The sequence below is a fragment of the Chrysochloris asiatica genome, unplaced genomic scaffold (assembly GCF_000296735.1).
Source record: "Chrysochloris asiatica unplaced genomic scaffold, ChrAsi1.0 scaffold00006, whole genome shotgun sequence".
NCBI lineage: Eukaryota > Metazoa > Chordata > Mammalia > Afrosoricida > Chrysochloridae > Chrysochloris > Chrysochloris asiatica.
The window spans coordinates 123,264-143,417 of record NW_006408524.1 but is presented as its reverse complement, the minus strand read 5'-3'; the positions used below and the strand labels follow the sequence as shown (position 1 = coordinate 143,417).

Sequence of the window (20,154 nt, the reverse complement as noted above, 5' to 3'; positions counted from 1 at the left end):
GAGCGTCCCGGACTAGAAAGCAATAGATTTCTTGCTTCTGCCACAAATTCCCCCAGCTGTGAGCCTTCCAACCTTCTAAGTATTCCTTTATATGTAGTTCAGAGTTCTGGGACCAGCCCTTGAGCCTGCTTGGTCGGGTATTCTGTGTTGTTGGTGGTGATGAAGCTCCTTTACTGCACTTCCACCCGATCCGCCATCTTGTTTGTTCTCTGCACAGGTTTTTTAATATAGAAAAGCCCAAATTAGGAATCATGCCAGTTGTTAAACTCTTATGACTTGGAGATCACTAGATTCAAGCAGTTCAGGCCCAGAAATTTATGATTAGCTGATTTTCTATCCCTAAGGAATGAAGGTCTTAATGTTGTGTTGGGCAAGTGAAAAGATCATTTTTTACAGGGACTTCATTAGAATCCTCAGAGATGTGATTGAATCTTACTCTCTGGATACCTAGCACCTTCTGCTAGATGAAATACAGGGTAGATTGATTCTTCCGGCTCTGACTGATTTAGGTTGAGGTACATTGTGTCTTTATGTGGGTCAAGAGTGAACTCTAACAGTATAAAGACCATGGCAATATTATGAAGTGGTGTTGCCACTTTTCTTTAAAATGAATGTAATCCAAAAGTCTCTAGATTGCTCATTTGTAGCTCCCCAGTTGCCTGTGACTCTTAGACTATAATTTCTTGAGCTTTCCTAAGCACTCGACAAAGGCAAGTGATGCAGATACGGTGTTCTTCAATTTATCAGTCAAGGGCAATCTTTGGAAAAAGATTCTCTCTGCTTGGACCTACTCACATATTTCTATGTCCATAGGCCTTAAGTACTTGCCTTAACTTGCTTACTTCTTGCTTTTTGTCAATGGTCAATAGTCTGTGTCATGAGGTATTTTGAAGCACTATTTTATCAACACTTTTGGGAATAGGTAGCATAAATCATAGACATGAAGAAATTAACTTTTCTCCCTTGAACTCTTTCTGATTGCTATATCATTTTGAAAGATTTTTGTGGATCCTGATTGTGTGCTCTTGTTGAAGCAGAATATGTGCATAGGATGTATGACCATTCTCATTCATTGTGACACTGACCTGTAACTGAGATGTCTGTGGAAAGCATCTTGAAGTTTAAGGGGATGTATATATGGAAAGAATCATGGCTTAGGTCAATGATGACAACTTAGTTGGACTTGAAGAGAGATGACATAACAATCCTGTTGAATAATAGAATTACACTTAGGCCCAAATGGATATTTATCTGGCCTGTCCTTATTTATCTACTTGAAAGTAGACCCACATTTGATTCTCTTCACTTCTCCCCAGTGATCAAAATGCCATGCTGACTAAAGTATCTTAGATTCATTCCTTGGCTCTTGTCTTCTTTCTATTTGGTTTAGAAAGACCAGCTGCCAAGAAAGTCACCATTCCATGGCTTCAAGGTGAGCATTTTATGTCATTATAACTAGTCACTTTTGCCTCTAGAACAAATAAAGATGCTGCATAGATTAAATTGGTGGTGGTGGTGGTATGCCGTGGAGTTAGTTCTGAGGCTATAAATCTTTATGGGAGCAGAAACCCTCATCTTTCCCTGCAGAACAGCTGATAGTTTCGAACTGCTAACCATGAGGTTAGTAGCCCGACTCGTAACCACTATGCTACCAGACTTTCGAGATTTATTGAAATGTGCCCTCTGTTGTTCATAATCCTGACTGAATCTCTAAGTGTTGGCTAGCTTCGTGGGTGAATGATTAGTATTCATGAGAACCTGAAGGAATTCAAAGTAGAGAATTAGTTAATACTCTGGCCTCCTGTCTAATATACCACATTGAAATCGGAGGATTGCACAACTCTGCAAATACCGTTTTCTAAAGTACTGATAAGAAGTTGATGTATAGTGCTGATGTCACTCATGAATATCCCAAAATTAACTACTGGTGTGTGTTAAGGCTGAAACCTATGGTTTCCCAGTGCAATTTTCCATGAATCTTGAAATTGGATGTAACGTTGAGACTTCTGATAATTCCTTCTATCTCTGAAGGAGAGGTGACTGTCCAGATTTTTTGGTGTAGAAAAGTCCAAATGAGTGATCAGCCAATTGTTAAGCTCATATGACTTGTAGATTACTAGCATCAAACAATTCAGCCCAGAAAGTCATTATCAGATCACCCTCATCATCAGCACTGAAGATAGCTAAATGCTGATTTGGGGATGTGAGAAGATCAGTTCTTACATAGACCTCATAGATGCAACATAAATCTTAGTTTCTGGGTGCCTCGCAAGCTTTGCTGGATGAAATACAGGAACACATTGAGTCTTCTGTCTGGGATTGTTTTTGGTTGCGGTGGACTGGGTTTCTATGTGGGTCAAGTGTGCAATCTAACATTATAAGGACTGTGGCACTTTGATGAAGTGGTGTTGCCACAGTTCTTTATATTGAAAAAATGCAAAGTGTCCTGAAGGATTATTTGTAGTTCCCCAGTTGTAGGTCACTTCTAGAGTACTGCTTCCTGAGATTTTCAATTCAGTGAAGATGGGCAGTACAAACAGCTATGATTTTCTTCAATATATCAGTCCGGGCAAATCCCTGGAAAAAGTTCCTCTTTGCCTGGACTGACTCACAGGTTTTTTCTGTGTCCATATATCTCCTGGTATTGTCCTTAACTTGCTCATTTCTTGCTTCTTGTCAATGGTCAGCAGGAATTTTGAGGGTATTGTTTTAGCAGTACTTTTTTACATGAGTCCTAGCCATAAAGAAATGAACCTGTCTCCCTTGAACTCCATCTTTTTAAAGGTTTCTGCAGATAATCCCAGTTGCAGGCTTTTGCTGGTGTCATTCTAAACCCTCAGAAGAAAGTGCACAGGTCATTTGACTATTTCTATCCATTGTACCACTGGTTGTGAACGGAAATGTCTGTTGTAAGCATCTTCAAGTCTAAGGGAATGTATAACTGGAAATGCTATAGCTTAAATCAATGATAACACCTACATTGGCCTTGAAGAGAGATGATGGCATAAAAATAGTGTTCAATATATGCCTGAAAATTATTTGGCATATTCTTATTTATTACTTGAAAGTAGATGCATATTTTGATTTTTTTCACTTGTCCCAGTGATCAAAAATGCCTTCCTGATCGAAGTGTCTCCTGCTCATTCCTTGTGTCTCTTCCTCCATTGGTATGACTTTAGAAAGTCCAGTTGTCAACATTCCATGGATTCAATCTGAGTGATTTTACATCATTTTAATGGTTTACCTTTGCCACCAAGACAAGTGAAGATGCATTCCAGATTAAATTATGGTTCTTGAATCCCTGGGCTTCCTAAATTATGACTGATTCTGCAAAAGGTTCTTATTCACCGGGGCTCAGAGAAATGAGCAAAGCATTTACTGTGTATTTATACAACAGAGAACAGAGAAGCTAGAAGTTCCCAGATCTGCTTCCCAGAGGGAAAAGGGGAAGTGGGTTTATAGGGATCTTGGGTGTAGGGTAGGAGTCCAAGGAATTTAGGAACTTTTTATTGCTTGTTCATCTTAAGTAATGCTGATTGTTCTATCTCAATAGGCATTACTAACCTTTTCCCATCAGTGGTTATCAGTGACCTATACAAGAAATGTGTAGCTGCTCCTCTCCCTTCCTTGGATAGTCCTTGGAATGGGGATTGTGGTTGTTGTTGTTAAGTGTCGTCGAATCAGTTCTGACTCATAGCGACCCTGTACAGGGTTTCTGAGGAGCAGCGGGTGGATTTGAACTGCTGACCTTGTGTTTCATGGTCCAGTGCTGATCCTAAAGCACCACACCAGGAGTGGGGATAAAAGAAGAAATGACGAACTATGGGGTAGTAGTTGACTCTGGCAGGTAATTTGGGGAGAAGTTTCATTTTAACTATAGCTTTAAAGTCTGTCAGGACCTCATTTAACTTTGGCCAAGCTAAAACTTGTCTGGTGACCTTAGTTTCTCACTGCTTCCATTTCAGTTGTCTAAGCTTTGGCTATCTTCACGGGTGAAAGATTTCTTATTCACAAGAACTTGAAATAAGTTCAAATTAAGGAATATTTGGTATCATGGCATCCAGTATGAAATGTCATATTGAATATGGAGGATTGCATTTTTCTGAAATATCGATGTAAAGCCGATGGATGTATAACTATGCCAAGGGCACTGATTAATATCCCACAGTTCACTGCTTGTGTGTGTAAAGGCTTATGACTCCCTAGTTTAATGGACACATTGATCATGCATTGGATGTGATGTTGACTCATCTGATATCCCCCTCTACTTCTGAAGAAAATGTGACTGCACAGATTTTTCTGTGTGCTGGTGGTAGTAGTGTGCTGTGGAGTTGGTTCCAACTCACAGAGAGTCTGTATTGGGTTTCTGAGGCTGTATGTCTTTACAGGAGCAGAAAGCCTCATCTTTCTCCCTCGGAAGCACTGGTAGTTTTGAACTGCTGACCGTATGATTAGCAGCCCGACTCATAACCCCTCTGCTACCAGAGCTCTATGTAGTGGTGGTTATGTGCCGTGGAGTCGGTTTCAACTCATAATGACCCTGTACAGGGTTTCCTAGGCTGTAAATCTTTACAGGAGCAGAAAACCTCATCTTTCTCCTGCAGAGCAGCTGGTAGTTTCGAGCTACCAATCTTAAGGTTCACAGCCCGATTCATAACCACTACGCTACCAGAGCTCCTTTATGGTTCTGTGTAGAAAAGTGCAAATGACTGGTCTTGCCAGTTGTTCAGCCCTGATGACTTGGTGATTATTAGCTTCAAGCAGTTCATCCCACAAAATCATGATCAGCTGGTCCTCTTCAGTAGCCTCAAAAGTCTAAATGCTGCCTTGGGCTTGGGGAGGGATCACTTTTTACATAGGCTTCATTGGAATGTAAATCTTACTCTCTTAACACCTAGCAACCACTTTTGGATGAACTACAGGAGCAGATTGCATCTTCTGACTGTGATTGTTTCTTGTTGAGGTGAACTGGGTTTCTATGTGGATCAAAAGTGAAATCTACAAAATTTTATAAAACCAAAAAAGTGAAATCTAGCATTATAGGCGCTGTGGAGCTTTTAAGTTGTGTTGCCATGTTTCTTTAAAATGAATACGAAGTGTTCTGAAGGCAGATTTGTAGCTCCCCTTACAAATTGTCTGTGGTCCACTATAGTATTATGTCTTGAGACGTTCTATGTACTGGAGAAGGGCAGTGCATACAGCTATGGCTTCTTCAATTATTCAGACAGGGGCAATCAATCGTTGGAAAAAGCTCCTCTCTCACTGGACCTACTCACAGTTTTTTCTATATCTTGATACCTCCTGGAACTGTTCTTACCCTGCTGGCTTCTTGCTTTTTGTCAGGGGTCAGCAACCAATTTAATGACTTATTTTGAGGATAATGTTTTATTAATACTTTGGCAACTAGACTGTGATCCGTAGCCATGAAGAAATACCCCCTGTTTCTCTCAGACTTTGTCTTATGTCCTTTAAAAGGTTTCTACAGATTATCCTGGCTGCTGGCTCTTTGGGGAGACATTCTAAGCCCTACAAAGATATGCATAGGATATGTGACAATTCTCATCTGTTGTGACACTGGTCTATCTCAATAAGATGTCTATAGCAAGCATTTTGAATTACAAGGGGTGTTTATCTGGTAAGTGTCATGGTTTTGGTCAAGGATGACACCTAAATTGGTCTTGAAGAGAGATGATGACATAAAAATAATGTTCAGTAGGACAGTACTTTGAGACCTGGTTTGAAATTTCTTTGACCCATCCATAATTGAAAATGGACCCAAATTGTAATTCCCTTCACCTGTCCTCATTGATTAAAATGCCTTCCTGACTCAAGTATCTCACACTCATTCCTGAATTCTGGTCTTCTCGTTGTATGATTTAGAAGGACCAGATGCCAAGAAACACACCATTCCATTGGTTTAATGTGAGTGATTTTACATCATTATAACTCGTCACTTTTGCCACTAGAAGAAGTACAGATACATCCTAGATTAAATTAGGTTTTGGGAATTCAGTGGGTTGTGACCCCTCTATTATTGGTCATCCTGAATGAGTCTATGAATACTGGTTATCCTCAAGGGTGAATAATTAGCATTCGTAGCCACTTGAAACAATTTCAGATTGAGAAATATGTGGTACTCTAGAGCCCTGTCTGAAATATCATATTGAATAGGAAGGATTCCCCAAGTCTACAAATGCATTTTTCTAAAACATTGATGGGAAGTGGATGGTTCATAGTTATGCCCATGACACTGATAAATACCCCATAATTAGCTGCTTGCGCATATTAAGGCTCAAACAGATAGTTTCCTATTTATAATTTCCCATGAATCTTAGAATTGAATGTGAAGTTGAATTGTCTGATGCTCGCTTTTAGGTCTGAAGAAAAGCTGCCAGATTCTTCTGTGTAGAAAATCCCAAATGAAGGGCCGTGCCATTTTTTGGAACTCTTATGAGTTGGAGATTACTAGCTTCAAGTAATTCAGGCCTAGAAAGTCATGATCAGCTGATCATCTACATTAGCAGTGAAGGTGTAAATGGTAACTTGGGCATCTACAAAGATCATGTTTACATATACTTTATTGGAATGTTCAGATATATGATGTGAAATTTGCTCACATTTTTAATGTCCAGAGACCTCTGGGATTGTCTTTAACTTGCTTGTTTTCAGTGATCAGAAGGATATGTCATGAGGTATTTTGAGGGTATTGTTTTATCAATACTGTTAGGAGTAGGTAGCATGAGTAAAAGCCATGTAGAAATGAACGTTTCTGCCTTGAATTTGATCTTACTGCTATGTACTTTAAAAGGCTTCTGAGGATGATCCTAGTTGAAGGCTCTTGTTGAAGGTATTATAAGCCTTCAGAAAACAGGCACAGGATATTTGACAATTCTCATACACTGTGACACTGGTTGGAACTGAGATGTTTGTTTGAACCCCCATGAAGGTTATGGTGGTGTTTATCTATGGGATGCCATGACTCTGGCCAGTGATGATGTACAATTTGTCTTGAAAAGAAAGGATGACATACAAGTCATTACCAATAGGATTATGCTGAGGTCAAACTGGAAATTCCTTGATCTATAGATCATAATATATCTATTTGAAAGTGGACTCATTTTTGATTCCCTTTACTTCTTTCCAACAGTAAAAAATGACTTCCTGTGGCAAGGTGGTGGGCTAGGCAGACATACTGCATGCAACAGACAAAATAAAACAGACACAGATGAAAATTCTGGTACCCTGAACTTCAGAAGAAAGGTTAGCGAGGTGGATGGAGTGCTTGCTGGGAGGAGAGGCTGAGCAGGGATGGAGAGAGAGGGAGGCTGACTGGTGAAGGGCTGTCCAGATGCAGCTTCACCATTTCATGAGCAGCTTTGGCAGTGGAGGGAGGCTTGGTAGAGCAGATTCCCACAGATGATGGAAAAGGTGCGATTTCTTCTTTTTCCCCATGTTCCCCTGGTGGCCAGAAGTGTGGCCAACTCCTCCTACCCTCATCCACCCCCTGTGCACTCCAGGAGTTCAGAGCCATGTGGTTGGGAGCTAAGTCAATGTGAGTTGCGGGGCTGGTTGCATCACTTTGGTGTGCCAGTTTGATGCCTAGATTCAGTTGGGCTTAGCTCCAGACTACAAAACCTGCAGAGCCACCAGACCAGCATTTAAACAGAAACAATGCCCCCAGCTTCCCTGTGATCCTAACAGACACCTAAACCAGCTCCAGCAAGGGCCCCAATAACTACTTCTGTATTGAGGTACCTGAATATAGATAACAACTAGGCCAATAGGAACTCCATCTGGGGTCAGGAACTCTGCTGTCACATCCCTTACACAACCACCTTGTGAGCTCCTTGAATTGCAGGAGCCCACCCACCCAGAGATTTCTCCTTTCGAGTTCAACAATTTGTTTTCACAACTACAACAACCCTACAATGCACTGGAGACAACAGACAATTTTAGCTCACATGGAGAAACAAGAGAGAATGGTTCAAACAAATTACCAAGATGCATAGACAGAAAATATTTCTGAGGAAAAAAATGGTAATGGAACTAACTGAAAAATAATCCAAAAGAATGGTATTTGGGTATGTTCAACAGATTGACAGGTAATCAAGGAAAGCAAGGAGAACACAGAAAAAAGTTTAGAAGAATTCAGGAAAATGCTACAAGAACAAACAGACAAAATAAATGCAAATTTTGAAACAATAAAAACACTGCAATTAGAAATGCAGGAGGTGAATACTAAGATATCAGAAATGGACAAAACATTGAAAGGGCAAAGGAAAAGATTTGAAGTAATGAAAGCCTGAATTAGTGAATAGTATGCTAGAAGAACCTTCTGGAAAAAAAGAATGAAAAAACTGAAGAAAGTGTAAGAGTTATGTGGGACACCATGAAGAGGAATATTTATGAGTGATAGAAATTCCAGAGCAGGAAGAGACAATAAAAAAGCACAGAGAAAATTGTCAAAGAGTTATTGGAAGAAACTTCCCTAACATCATGAAAGATGAGAAGATAAGCATACAAGAAGCTGAACAAACCCCAAGTAGTATAGATCCCAAAAGATAATCACCAAGACATATCATAATCAAACTTTCCAAAATTAAAGACAAGAATTCTAGGAGCAACTGGGGAAAAAATGAAAAGTTACCTACAAAAGAGAATCAATAAGACTCAGCTCTGATTTCTCAGCAGAAACCATACAGACAAAAAGGCAATAAGATGACATATACAAAGCTATGAAAGAAAAAAAAAAAAGTCAACCAAAAATCATATACCCTCAAATATGATGGTGAAAGTAGGACTTTTCCTGATTAACAGAAATTAAAGGAATTTTTATTGACCTGACCAAATTTGCAAAAAATGCTAAAGGATGTTCTTTGGACTGAGAACCAACAACAGCAGATAACAACCTGAGATTATCATACCTGACAACACCACCCAGAATTCAATGCAGATATACAGGTATTTAAGGTAAAACAAGCCTGCCTAGAATACTGAAAATAGAGAACCAGAGATATTAATGAAAAGCAAAAAGAGAGAATAGTGTAGATGTAGAACTTCCAAATGGCAAAGAAGTCAAGTAAATTTCAAGTTAAAACAGACTGTTTTAAACAGGGGGAAAATAACAAATTTCAGAATAACCTAAAGAAAATTAATAACTTACAGATCAAAATTTTTTAAAAGCTGAAAATTGAAAGATTAAGTAAACATTAACACAACATAGAAGAAAATGAAAAGAAAGCCCGCAAACAAAATGGACTCATCACAGAAAATTATGTAGAACAAGGAATCCAGCAGCACCACACAAAGAAAAACACAGAAAAATGACAGCAATTAATTCATACCTAGAGACTCTATACGGGGTCATTATGGGTCGGAACCAACTCAACAGCACTTCACAACAACACAACAACAAAGCAACCCTGTATAGGGTTTCCAAGGAGCAGCTGGTGAGCTTGAGCTGTAAGGTTGGAGGTTCAAGTTCACTAGCTGCTCCTTGGAAACCCTATACAGGGTCGCTATGGGTTGGAACCAACTCAATGGCACATCACAACAACAACAACATTGATAATTACACTGAATGTAAATGAATTAATTGCACCATTCAAGAGACATAGAGAGCAAAATGGATAGGAAAATAACAGCCTTCAATATACTGTCTACAAGAGACATATCAAAAAAGATATTGTTGTTGTTAAATGCCATTGAGTCAGTTCCAACTCATAGTGACCCTGTATAGGGTTTCTGAGGACCGGCTGATGGGCTTGAGCTGCTGATCTTGCAGTTCAAACTGACCTTGCAGTCCAGCACATTAACCCACAGCATGGCATCAGGATTCCATCAAAAAGATGGAGAGAGCCTAAATGCCCATCTACAGAAGGATGGTTAAACAAACTTTGGTACACACACACAATGGAATAGTACTAATGATGAAGAATAATGATGAGTCTGTGAAACATCTCACAATATTGTTAAACCTGGAGGATATTATGCTAATTAAAATTAGTCAATCACAAAAGGATAAATATTGTATGAGACCAATGTCATAAAATGTTTACAAAATAAAAGGTTTTCTTGATTTAAAAAAATCTATGATGGCTAATGGGGAGGGTTAGGGAAAACTATTCATGGGCTAGAGGCTAGGCACATATATGGGAGGGAGGCAAACAATATACAAGAGGGAGGTTATCAGAGGAAAGATGAAGGCAGAGGGAGACAGTGAGGAATACAATGGTTTAAGTGAATAGAGGTAAATGCTATTATTATCTGTTGGTACACAGAGGGGATTGCAACTATGCAATGAAGGAAAGTATATGATTTCTTGAATGTAAAGCTGATGATCTTCTCTGTAGACCTTCCCTCAATTCACAATAATAAGTTGGGGCGGGTGCGCCTTCCTGAGTGAAGTTTCTTAGGTTAATTCCTTGATTCTTGTCCTCTTTCAGTATGACTTGTATAGCCCTGAAGCCAAGAAAGTCAGCATCCCATGGAATCAAGGTGTGTTTATCGCTGTCACATCATTGTAACTGGTCCTGTCTGCTACTAGGACAAGTGAAGATATGGGCTGGCTTACATTAGGATTTGTAAATCCAATGAGATACGTCCTCTTTGTTGTTCAGAATGTTGACTGATTTTTTTAGTGTTGGTTGAATGCTTGAACGATTACTACATAAAATAACCAGAAACAATTTTAAGCTGAGGAATGTTTGATACCATGGGCCCCAATATGAAGTGTCATATCAAATGGGGATGATTGCACAAGTTTACAAAACCATTTTTCTCATGTATATATGGGAAGTGGGTTATCAGGAGCTATGCCCGGAGCCCTGATAAACATCACACAATTAACTGTGTGTGTTAAGGCTGAAGCCTTTCATTTCAGAATATAAATTCTCATGAACCATGTAATTGGATTTAATATTGTCATATAATGCCTATCTCTAGCTCCAAAGGATGGCGGCTCTACAGATTTTTTTCGTGTAGAAAAGCCCAAATGAGTGGTCATGTCAGTTGCTAAGTAAGCCTTAAGACTTGTCTATTACTAACATCAAGCAGTTCAACCAAGAAAGCCATGATCTGCTAGTTGATCCTCTTCATAAGCAGTGAAGGTGTAAGTACTGACTTTGGTATGTGTAAATACTGGTTTTCAATAGACTTGGAATCCTCAGAGATGGGATATATAAACCTTGTTCTCTGCAAATACAGGAGCAGATAGATTGTTCGTGCCATGATGGCTTTGGGTTGAGGTGGATTTGGGTTATATGTGGGTCAAGAGTGGAATCTATTAGAAGGAGTCTGACACATGTATGAAGTAGTGGTGTCACATTTCTTTAAATGACTGCAATGCAAAGTGTCCTGAAGGATGATTTGTGGCTCTCCAGTTGTCTGCAAGTCCTAGAGTATGACTTCCACCCTAGAGTATGGTTTCTGCCCTAGAGTATGGTTTCCACCCTAGAGTATGGTTTCCGCCCTAGAGTATGATTTCCTGAGATTGCCTTTGTATTAGAGAAAGTCAGTGAATAAAGATATGGTTTTCTTCAAAATATCAGCCATGGGTAATCATTAGAAACAGCTCTTCTCTGCCTAGACTTACAAGTTTTTCTACATCAAGAGACCTCCTGAACTTGTCCATAACTTACTTGTTTCTTGCTTGTTTTCAATGGTCAGTAGCCTATATCATGAGGTTTTTTGAAGATACTGTTTTATCAATACTTTGGGAAATAGGTACCATGGATTATAGCAATAAAGAAATGAAATTCTCTCCCTTGAAATCTAGCTGTCCTTTAAAATGTTTCTGCAGGCGATCCTGGTTGCCTGCCCTTATCAGAATCATTATAAACCCTTATAAAACATGCATAGAATATGTGACCATTTTCATCCATTGTGACACTGGTCAGGAATTGAGCTGTCTGTAGTAGGGCCTTGGATTCTAAAGGAATGTTTATCTGGAGAATACCATAGCTCAAGTCAATGATGATACCTAAAGTTATCTTAACGATAGAATGATGACATAAAAATCATGCTCAAATGTGTTATGCTAAGGCCCATCTGGACCATTCTTTGGCCCATCCTTCTTCATTGACTTGAAAGTAGACCTACATTTTCATTCTTTTCACCTGTCTCCAGTGATCAAAAATGCCTTCTTGACTGAAGTTTCTCAACCCCATTCCTTGATTCTTCTCCTGTTTTTGCACTATTCAGAAAGAACAGCTGTCAAGAAAGTCACCATTCCATGGATTCAAGTGATTTTACATTATAGCTGGTCACCTTTGCTGTAATGAAGATGCAGCCTAGATTAAATGAGATTTTGGAAATCCTATGTGACATGGTCCATTTGTTGTTGTTAATCTGGACTTATTCTATGTTACTGTGGATGATCTGGCTTGCTGGTTCTCATTGGAGTCATTCCATGCCTTCAGAAAATGTGCACAGGATATGTGACATTGTCATCCATTGTGACACTGGTCTGGAATTGAGAAGTCTATGGCATCTTGAATTCTAAGAGGGTGTTTATCTGTGGAATGCCATTTCTCAGATCAATGATGATGCTGAAACTGGTCTTCAGAAGAGATGATGACATAAAAATCATTCTTAATAGGATCACGTTGACGCCCATCTGGAAAATTTTTGTTCCATGCTTAATTACCTACTCGAAAGTGGACCCATATTTTGATTCTTTTTACTTCTCTTAGTGAGTCCTGGTGTGGCACTGTGGGCTAATGCATCAGACTGCAAAGTCATTTGAACTGCAAGGTCAGTGGTTCAAGCTCACCAGCTGCTCTTTGAAAACCCTATACGGGTTGCTATGGGTTGGAATCAATTCCATGGCACTTAACATAGTGATCATAAATGCCTTTCTGAATGAAATTTCTCAGGCTCATTCCTTGACTCTTGTCCTCCTTTTGTATGGTAAAGGAAGACCAGCTGCTACCAGAGTCAACATTCCATGGAATCAAGGTGAGTGATTTCACATCATTATAACTGGTTACCTTTGCTACAAGGACAAGTGAAGATGCAACCTAGAGTGAATTAGGTTTTGGAAATCTGATGAAACGTGCTTCCTCTGTTGTTCATAATCCTGAGGAATTCTCTAATTGTTGGTTATTATTTGCAATTTCAAGTTGAGAAAGTTTTGATACTCTGGCACTCTGTCTGAAATGTCAGACTGAATGGAGAGGATTGCAAAAGTCTATAAACACATTTTTCTAAAATATTGATAGGAAGCAGATTAAGTTAATGGCACTGATGAATATCCCATAATCAACTGCTTGTGTGTGTTAAGGCTTAAAATTATGGTTTCATCATACAATTTCCTATGAATCATGGGAATGGATCTAATATTAAGTTGTCTAATGCCTATTTCTGGATAAGAAAAAAAATGAGGCTGTGCATATTTTATTGTACAGAAATTCTCAAATGAGAGGTCAGGTCAGTCACTAAACCACTATGACATGGAGATTACTAGCTTCAGGCGGTTCAGCCAAGAAAGTCATGATCACCTGATCTTCTCCAAAAACAGTGAAAGTCTAAATGCTGCCCAAAGCATGTGAATAGATCCCTTTTTTACATAGAATTCATAGGAATTCCAGACAGTGATTGAATCTTGCTCTATGGATACCTAGCAACCTCTGCTGAAGTAAATACAGGAACAGATAGATTCTAGTTGCAGTTATTTTCTCTGATTAAAGTGGACTGGATTTCTATGTGGGTGAAATATGAAAACTAGCACTATAAAGACTGTGGTGAATTTATGAAGTTCTGTTGCACATTTAGTTAAAATGAATACAATGAAAATGATCATGAAGGATGATTTGTTGCTCACCCAGATATTCAACAATTTCAATAAGTAGTACATGATCAAGAACTGATGTTACTGAAGGAACAAGTCCAAGGTTGAAGGCATGGCAAGAAACAAGGCACCAAGAAATGATTGAGTACGAACTGAAATTTCTCAACAAACTGATGCAGCACTGGAGGGTTTCACTCATCTATGTCAAACAATTTGGAAGACAGCTCCTTGGCCAAATGAATGGAAGAGATCCATATTTGTGCCTATTCCAAAGAGAAGTGACTCAACGGAATGCAGAACCCATTGAACAATATCAATAATATCACATGCAAGTAAAATTTTACTGAAGATAATTTTTTAAGGTGTCTTTTTCATAACTTTATTAAAACATACTGTCCACTTAGGTTCTGTGTAAGTTATTGGTGGACCTTTGAAAAGTGTACTGTGTGATTGTTGTTAGGTGCCACTGAGTTGGTTTCAACTCATAGTGACCTTATATATAACAAACCAAAATACAGCCCAGTCCTGTACTATCCACACAATTGATCCATCAAGTTGTGGTGGTGTTGTTAGGTGCCATCAAGTCAGTACAGACTCATAGCTACCCTATGCACAATAGAACAAAATACTGCCCAGTCCTGGGCCAGCGTCATAATCATTGCTACACCTGAACCCATTGCTGTTGCCACTATGTCATTTCAATTCATTGAAGGTCTTCCTCTTTTTCTCTGACCCTCCACTTAACCAAACATGCTATCCCTGAAGATAATTTTAAAACATCTGCAACAATCTATGATGGTTAACGTTGGCAGGTAACTGCTAGAAATTCAAGCCAAATTCAGGAGAAAATGTGGAATATGGGATGTAATTGCTAATGTCAGATGGATCTTGGTTGAAAGCAGAGAATATACCAGAAAGATGTTTGTTTGTGCTTCTTGGCAAAGATTTTCAACTGTGTGGGTCATGGCAAGCTATAGATAACATTGCAAAGAATGGGCATTCCAGAAAACTTAATTGTGCTCATGAGGAACCTATACACAGACCAAGAAGCTGTTGTTTGAATAGAGCAAGAAGATAGTAAATGTTTAAAATCAAGAAATGTGTACAGCATGGTTGAATTCTTTCACCATTAGCTCTGTAAATTAATATGCTGAACTGAAAAGTTTGTTTGAATCGCAAGGTTAGCAGTTCAAGCTCACCAGCAGCTCCTTGGAAACCCTATAATGGGTTGCTATGGGTCAGAATTGACTCGATGGCACTTAACAACAATCTGTATTCTGAACAAATAGTCCAAGAAACTGGATTATATGAGGAAGAATATGGCATCAGGATTGGAGGAAGACTCATTAATAACCTGCCAAATACAGAACTTCTGATGTGCTGCTGCCAGTTAATGCGTAAACTGCAAAGTCGGTTTGGGCCGTAAAGGCCACAGTTCCAACTCACCAGCTGCTCCTCGTACCTGTACTGGGTCGCTATAAATCAGATCTCAACTCGATGGCAGTTAGCAACAACAACAATATACAGATGATACAATCTTGCTTGCTGGAAGTGAAGAGGATGACAAATACTGATGAAGGTCATAGATTTCAGTATGGATTGTACCTCAATGTAAACAAAAAAGCCCTCACAGCTGTGCCAGTAAATAGCATGATAAATGGAGAAAAGATTGAAATTGTCAAAGACTCCATTTTGCTTGAATCCACAATTAACACTCATGGAAGCAGCTGTCAAGAAATCAAACAACATATTACGTTATGCAAATCTGCTACACAAGACCTCTTTAAATTGATCAAGAGCAAATATATCGGCTTGAGAACTAAGGTGCTCCTGACCCAAGCCATGGTATTTTAGTAGCCTCATATGCATGTGAAACTTGGACAGTGAATAAGGAAGACTGTAGAAAAAAATGATGTGTTTGAGTTCTGTGTTGGAGAATAATTATTTAAAGTATTATGGAAGAGCGAACAAATCTATGTTGGAAAAAGTACAGCCATCCTTAGAAGCCAGGATGGCCCGACTTGGTGTCTTGTACTTTGGACAAGTTATCAAGATGGACCAGTCCCTGGAGAAGGACGTCATGCTTGATAAAGAGGAAAACCCCAAAAGGGATTGGATTGGGGCAGCAGCATTGGGCTCAAGTGTAACAACAATTGTGAGGATGGTGTAAGATCGAGCAGTATTTCCTTCTGTTGTACAGACGGTTGCTATGAGTCTTAGTCGATTCAATGACACTGAACAACAACAGTTACTTGGAACCATTAGAATACAACATCCTGAGATTACCTGTGCACCGGTGAAGCACAGTTTACACAGCTTTGGTTTCCTTCAATCTGCCAGCTGTGGGCAATCATTGGAAGGAGCTCCTCTACACCTGAACCCAGTCATAATATTTCTATGTCTGGAAACCTCACGGAATTGTGCTCAATTCTTTGTTTCTTTCTTGTTGTCAATGGCCAGCACCAACCTATGTCATGAACACTTGGGTGGCTATTTTTCTTTTTCAGTCATTTTGCAAATACATAGCATGAGCCATAACTATAAAGAAATGAACTTTGCTCCATTGAAATCTGTCTTAGTACTTATTGTTGTTGGGTGCTGTCGAGTTGGTTCCAACTCACAGAGACACCATGCATAACAGAATGATTACCCAGTACTGCCATGGACTTTAACAAGTTTCTAAGGATGATCAAGGTGCTGACTCTTGTTGGAGGCATTCCAAACACTCAAAAAACTTGCATATGCTATGTGATCATTCTCACCCATTGTGACACTAGTCTGGAACTCAGATTTTCATGATTCTTGTCCTTTTGTATGACTTAGAAAGACTAACTCCCAAGAAAGTCACCATTCTATGGATCCAAAGTAAATTATTTTACATCATTAGAACTAGTCACATTAGCAACTAGGGCAAGTGAAGATTCAGCCTAGATTAAGTTAGGTTTTATAAATCACATGAGATGTGTCTTTCTGTTGTGTGTAATCCTGGTTGACTTTCAAATGTTGGTTATCCTCATAAGTGACTAATTATTATTCACAAGAACTTGAAACAATTTCAATTGAGAAATATTTGAAAACCTGGCACCCTGTCTAAAATGTCATATTGCAATGGGAGGATTGCACAAGTTTTTCTAAAATACTGAAGGGAAGCTGATGGTTAGCAGCTATGTCTAGGGCATTGATGAATATCCCGTAATTAACTGCTTGTGTATGGTAAGCCTAAAATCTATGGTTCCCTAGTACGATTTCCCATGAGTATTGGTATTGGACGTAATGTTGAGTTATATGATGACTACCTCAAGGTCTAAATAAAGAGCGGCTACATAGCTTTTTCTGTGGGAAAAAAAATCCCAAATGAATGGTTATGCCAGTTGTTTAGCCAAGAAATTCATCATCATTTGATCCTCTTCATGAGTAGTGAAAGTCTAAATGTGCCGTGGAGTTGGTTCTGACTCATATAGACCCTGTACAGGGTTTCGGAGGCTGTAAATTTTACAGGAGCAGAAAGCCTTATCTTTCTCCCACAGAACAGCTAGTAGTTTCAAACTGCTGGCCCTGAGGTTAGCATCCTGATTCATAACCACTATGTTACCAGAGCTCGTTAATGATACCTTGGGCATGTGGAAAGATTACTTTTCACATAGACTTCTTGGGACTCCTCAGAGAGAAGTGAATGTTGATTTCTGGATACCTGGCGACCTCTGCTGGGTGAAATATGGGAGCAAATTGGTTCTTTCGGCTATGATTGCTTTGGGTTGAGGTGGATTGGGTTTCTATGAGGGTCAAGAGGAAATGTAACATTATAAAGAATGTGGCACTTTTATGAATTGCCACATGTTTAGAAAATGAATGCAATGCAAAGTGTTCTGAAGAAAGATGTGTAGCTCCCCAGTTGTCTGTGATTCCTCGAGTCGTGAGATTTTCTGTGCCCTGGGCAAGGGCAGTTACAGATAGGTTTTTCTTCATTATACAAGACAGGAGCAATCATTGGAAGAAGTTCCTCTCTGACTGGACCTACTCACAATTTTCTTCTATCTGATGACCTCTCAGAATCATCTTTCATTTGCTTGTTGTCAAGCACTGTATGTCATGAGGTTTTTGTGGCTACTGTTTTATCAATACTTTTGCGAATATGTTAGCATGAGCCAAACTATGAAGGAATGATCTTTTCTCCATTGATCTCTGGCTTAATGCTATGTCCTTTAAAAGTGGCTTCCTGAGTGATAATTCACAAGCTCATTCCTTTTTTCTTGTCCTCTCTTTGCATAATATGGGAAGATTGGCTGCCAAGAAAATCACCATTCCATTGATTCAAGGTGAGTAATTTACATCATTAGAACTGGTCACTTTTGCCACTAGGACAAGTGAAGAGGCAGACCAGATAAAAGATAAGACATGTTCCATCTGTTGTTCGTAACCAGGACTGAGTCTCTAAGTGTTGGTTATCCTCATGGGCATATGATTAATAGTCACAAAAGAATTTGAAACAATTTCAAACTGAGAAATATTTGATACTCTTTTACCATGTCTGAAATGTCATATTGAAAGGGGAAGATTACACAAGTCTACAAATGTGTTTTTCTAAAATATTCATGGGGAAAAGATGCTTAGTAGCTATGCCCTTGGCAATGATGCAGATCCCATAATGAACTGCTTGTGTTGGTAAAGGCTGAAGCTTATGGTTCCCTACTAGCATTGGATATAATGTTGGGTCATCAGATGCTTACCCCTAGGTCCGAATAAGAGATGACTGTACAGAGTTTTTTGTGTAGAAAATCCTAAATGAGAGTCATAAAAGTTTTTAAGTCCTTATGACTTATATTGTTAACTCGAAGCAATTCAGCACAGAAAACTTGATAAATTGATCCTTTTCATAAGCAGTGAAAGTATAAATTCGGCCATGGGCTTGTGGAAGGGTCACTTTTTACATAGACTTCATTGGAAACCTCAGAGATGTGATTAAATCTGATTCTCTGGCTACCTAACAGCATCTGCAGGATGAAATATAGGAGCAGATATTGCTTTCAGTGAGGTGAACTGGTATTCTATGTGGGTCAAGAGGCAAATCTAACAATTATAAGTTTCTCAAGCTCATTTCTTAACTCTTGTCCCCTTTTTGTATGATTTTTAGGATGTGTCCTGTTTCAAATAGATTAATATGGATGGGCTGAAGAACTTTCCAGGTGTGCCTACTGAGCAGGATTTTCATGTCATCATCTTTCTTCAAGAACAGGCCAGGTGTCATCATTGATCCAAGTCATGACGCTCCCCAGATACACATTGTTTGTAACTGAGATGCTTACCACAGACATTTCAGTTTCAGACAATTGTCACAATGGATGAGAATGTCACATATGTATGCATGTTTATGAGGGCTTGAAATGACTCCAACAAAAGTCAACAACTGGGGTCATCTGCAGAAACCTTTTATAGGGCATAGCAATAAAACAGATCAATAGACAAAGTTAATTTCTTCAAAGCTATGTTTCATGCTACCTGTCTGTAAAAGTATCGATAAAACATTACCCTCAAAATGTATGACATAGGCTGCTGACCATTAACAACAAGCAAATTAATGACAATCCTAGTTCTCTGGACATTAAAAATAACTGTGAGTAGGCCCTGGCAGACGGGCGCTTCTTCTAATGATGCCACTGGCTGGTATAGTGGGGAAGCCAGTGTCTATATGCACTGGTCTTCTAAAGCACAGAGCAAATATCAGGAAATGATCCTCTAGGGGTCAGGGACAACTGGAAAGCTACAAATCATCCTTCTACATTTCCTTAAAATGAATACGATGCAAAGTGTCTTGATGAATCATTTGTATATTCCCAGTTGTCTGACAGAGAACTTCCAGAGGTTCAAGCTGGATTCAGAAGAGGCCGTGCAATGAGGGATATCATTGCTGATGTCCGATGAATCTTGGTGACTGAAAGCAGAGAATATCAAAAAGATGATTACCTGTGTGCTTTATTGACTATGCAAAGGTTTTCAATTGTGTGGATCATGACAAGCTATGGACAACATTACGAAGTATGAGTATTCCAGAACACTTAATTGTGCTCATCAGGAATCTGTAGTTGGACCAAGAAGCAGTTGTTCGAATAGAACATGGGAACACTGAATGTTTTAAAATTTAAAAAGGTGTGCGACAAGATTGTATTTTTTTACCATACTTATTCAGCCTATATGCTGAGCAAATAATCTGAGAAGTTGGGTTATATGAAGAAAAACGTGGCATCAGGATTAGAGGAAGACTTATTAACAACCTGCAGATGATACAACCTTGCTTGCTGAAAGTAAAGAGGACTTAAAACATTTACTGATGAAGATCAAAGAGCACAGCCTTTGGTATGGATTACATC

General features: G+C 39.1%; 1 pseudogene; it reads right to left on the bottom strand.

Annotated features, from left to right (window-relative positions):
- The window catches only part of LOC102840633, a 71,708-nt pseudogene that overhangs the window by 4,379 nt on the left and 47,175 nt on the right, over positions 1-20,154 (bottom strand).